This window comes from Protobothrops mucrosquamatus, unplaced genomic scaffold (assembly GCF_001527695.2).
Source record: "Protobothrops mucrosquamatus isolate PMUCROS unplaced genomic scaffold, P.Mucros_1.0 scaffold565, whole genome shotgun sequence".
NCBI classification, from domain to species: domain Eukaryota; kingdom Metazoa; phylum Chordata; class Lepidosauria; order Squamata; family Viperidae; genus Protobothrops; species Protobothrops mucrosquamatus.
In genome coordinates, this window is record NW_015386868.1 from 25,772 (window position 1) to 29,930 (window position 4,159).

Sequence of the window (4,159 nt, forward strand, 5' to 3'; positions counted from 1 at the left end):
TAAGATAATATCCCTTTTCCAGGAATCCAAAGTTCCAAAAGGGGGCAGTGTTGCTCTCTGCGAAGGTAATACTGTAGAACTTCTATACTAAAATACATTATATACATACATACATACATACACACACGTATACATATATAGGCTAAATCACATCAGTTTTGCACCAGATATCTTCTATCCATATTACATTGTTCAGCTTACTTTTTTTTCTTTTCAGAATTATAACCCAGGAGGAATACAGTATATTGATTGTTCTAGCAGAAGTGAATATATAGAGGATTTATTTAAGTTCTATTAAATAAATGATTGACATAGGAAATCTAACCAAATCATTTGATTCTTAGAAGAAGAAACCATAGTCCTGCTCTCAGAAATTCAGGCAGCAATCATTTCCTTATGTTTCCTTTTTTGACTGTGATTTTTAACATCCTTATAGAAAGTCTGCTGATTCTACTCCACCTCCTATTTTCTATTGAATACATCAAGTTTTCTTCTTTAACTGGCAATTAATTACAATGTATTACATAAATCACAAACAAGGTCAACCACAACCTTTCCATGTACTATGTACTTATTTTCAGAAATATAGAGTCTCTCTCTCTCTCTCTCTCTCTCTCTCTCTCTCTCTCTCTCTCTCAAAAAGAATTTCTGGATTAAAACAAAATAGTGTGAACACGATTGCTCTAATTTACAACAACAAAACAATAAGCAACAAAAAAGGCAAATAAAAAGAAATATCTCAACATTAAATAGAATTACAAGCTGGAAAATGAGAATTGTGGTCAGGCATAGAAGATGGAAATGAAAATACTTGATCCATTTCCAAAATGACAAGAAAGATGGATGGGTATATCTTTTTATCATTATGCTCTTATTAAAGAAACAAAAGGGATGGAAGCATATCTCTCATGAAAAGTTGGATCTTGTCAGCCTCAAGGAACCAAATACAACTTCCTGAATAGGCCAAAGTAATTTCACTATTGTTATTCCTCCATTTAAATGAATCTCACCAGACTAACTGCATTCTCTTGCAAACAGGCAGATAAAGGCTTCGAGAGGAACGGTTGCTGGAATTGGGGATGTCCAGTTTAATGAAAAGAAGGATTAGGGGGGTGACATGATAGCAGTGTTCCAATATCTCAGGGGCTGCCACAAAGAAGAGGGAGTCAAGCTATTCTCCAAAGCGCCTGAAGGCAGGACAAGAAGCAATGGATGGAAATTAACCAAAGAGAGAAGCAACTTGGAACTGAGGAGAAACTTCCTGACAGTTAGAACAATTAACCAGTGGAACAACCTGCCTCCAGAAGCGGTGAATGCTCCAACACTGGAAGTTTTAAAGAAGAGACTGGACAGCCATTTGTCTGAAATGGTATAGGGTTTCCTGCCTGAGCAGCGGGTTGGACTAGATGACCTCCAAGGTCCCTTCCAACTTTATTATTATTATTAGAGTCTGTTGCTTCCTCCCACAGAGTGACTCCAAGCTTGATGGCCTGTTTACTTCCCACTCTACTCTAGCTGGAGAATCCACCATAGATGTTCCTACAAAATGAATGCACACCATGCATTTTTTTCATGCAGTGGTTAATAAGTGCATTGGCTTAGTTCTTTCTGATAGGGCCCACAAGACAACCCAGGTTTCCATGCTATCTCAACTCAGTAATAAAAGATGCCTTTCCTTTTTGTTTCAGCCACTCACATTTCTAAACATAAACAATCACCTATTATTTCATTCATTCAATGCTCAATATATCTGGGAATGGATATTGTACTGCACTTCCCCCATTTTTTGTATGACAGAGATCAGATTTTTGACTCAACCAAAATGGAATAAAGCCACAATTGCTCTTCAGATGGGGTTATATTATTGCAGTATAGAAATGTATGGGTTTTTAAAAAATTAGTAGAGGAAACAATTCCCTTTATACATTAGGTTAATAAATGTGAATTAGATCAGTCCAATGAAAAAGGCAGACATTTTTTTCCAGTTTGCTTAGTGGAATTTAATAATTGCACATTCCTCTGTAAAATAATCTGATCTGCACCTGTTAAATGAATGTGCAATCTGGCACTTACCTATCTACTGCGTTTTACTTTTTGGTAAATGATGCAACACTATTTCAGCTGCAGAAATAGAATTTTGAGACAAGATAACTAATACATTGTGAATGCATAGGAAAATATGGTTTTGAAAACATTAGCAAATATATTGTCTTTTATTATTATCCTAGTGCTCACAAGTTTATGAAAAAACATTCATGGTAAGTTTCAGTCATAATTCTGATCTGTGTTATTATTATTTTTCTGCTGCCTCATCTGTGTCATACCTGAAGCAAGTCTAAAACTTGGTAAAGTCTAATATCTGAGTCTAATACTTGGTAGAGTGGTGTACTGGATGTGCAGTCTCAACATGATTTTAATTAGAGCAAAGGATGGTTTTCTTAAATATAAGATACTAAAAAATAAAATCAGTCAAATATGGGTCAATATTTTGATCGTGAGTTTTCTGTTCAAGCCCAGATTACTAAAATCCTAATAGCACATAGAATTTGAAATGATAACATTTACATACGGGAGATAATAAGACTGCTATTCACCCATCCAATAGCTGAATTGGGAAGATATGGGAGATAGTCAGTTTTTACAGAAATAATTTCCCAAACATTTGTGTTTTGATTACCCAATTAGTGAAGAAACATGGAGTTAACTTGATTTGGAGATCTGTATCTAGAATCTCTTGATAAATTATCCACTGGGATTCTAAGTACGGAAGTCTTAGCAATGTTAATCAGTGGAAAAAACAAATAGTTGTTAATCAGTGGAACAATAAAAACCAATCAAAAAGTTAATCAGTGGAACAACTTGATTGTTGTGGGTGCTCCAACACTGGAAGTTTTTAAGAAGAGATTGTACAACCATTTGTCTGAAATGGTATAGAGTTTCCTGCCTGAGCAGGGGGTTGGGTTAGAAGATTTCCAAGGTCCCTTCCAACTCTGTTACTATTCTATTCTATTCTATTCTATTCTATTCTATTCTATTCTATTCTATTCTATTCTATTCTATTCTACCCTACCCTACCCTACCCTACCCTACCCTACCCTCCTCTACGTGCTCAAGTTTCCAGATGAAGTTGAGTAGTTTGGAGCAAAGTTCTCCTCTGAATGCAAATTGGCCTTTCTCCCTCATCATAGCTCCCTCATTATCATAGAACCTAAAGGTGATGTTTTGAGTTAGGATTCCTAAACATGGGGATCACAGAATGCTGTTGGGTTTTGAATTCTGTTGTTACTCTGAAATGGTACTGATTGTCAAGGTAAGGACAGCTATATTTTACCCTTTTCCTCTCTCCTTGAAGCTAGTGGGAGGGACATTTCCTGTGCCAGTGCCAGATCATGGATTGAGGTAAAGTAGTATCACCAATGCAAATGTAACCATGAATTTAATTTTAATTAAATTTAATTAATTAATGTTCTTTTGCTGTTGAAGAGAGTGTCTCTGACAGGATTTGGTAGAATAATAATCTGTTCATAAGACAAGAATGTTGGAAACCATCTTCTTCCATTTATGGCTTTAAAGTTAATTCCTGCTTTTTACTTTAAATCAAGAAGGAAACAAGGACCAATGAAAATCACTGATAACTGACTTAATGCACAGAAACAAGGACCATGTCAGGCAGATTTGAGAGAGCCAGTTTGGTGTACTGGTTAAGGTACTGGCCTAGAAATCAAGAGTCTGTGAGTTCTAGGCCTCCCCTAGACACAAGTTAGGTGACTTTGGGCCAGTCACTTCTTGGCTCAATCCGTCTCACGGGATAACTGTTGTGGGGGAAATATAGTTTTTTTTTTAAAGGGATAAAAATCTAATAATAATTTGGTGAGCAGTTGAAGTGACACTCCATCTTTAAGGGCTCTCCACATGCAATGCCTTATGATAAGCCAGCTGAGAGATTCCTAAACCAGCTGAAATTGTTGAAGGACATAATCAAGACCTCCTGAGTATTACATGACAAAGTTTGATCTACCTACCGGTATATCCCTACTCATTCAAGAGCAGTATGACTCTAAAACAGGGGTGTCAAACTGCCGGCCTGTGGGCTGGATGCATCATTGCGAAACCGTGCCCACCCCATTGCCGGCAATGGCAAAAAAGTCATGATATGTCG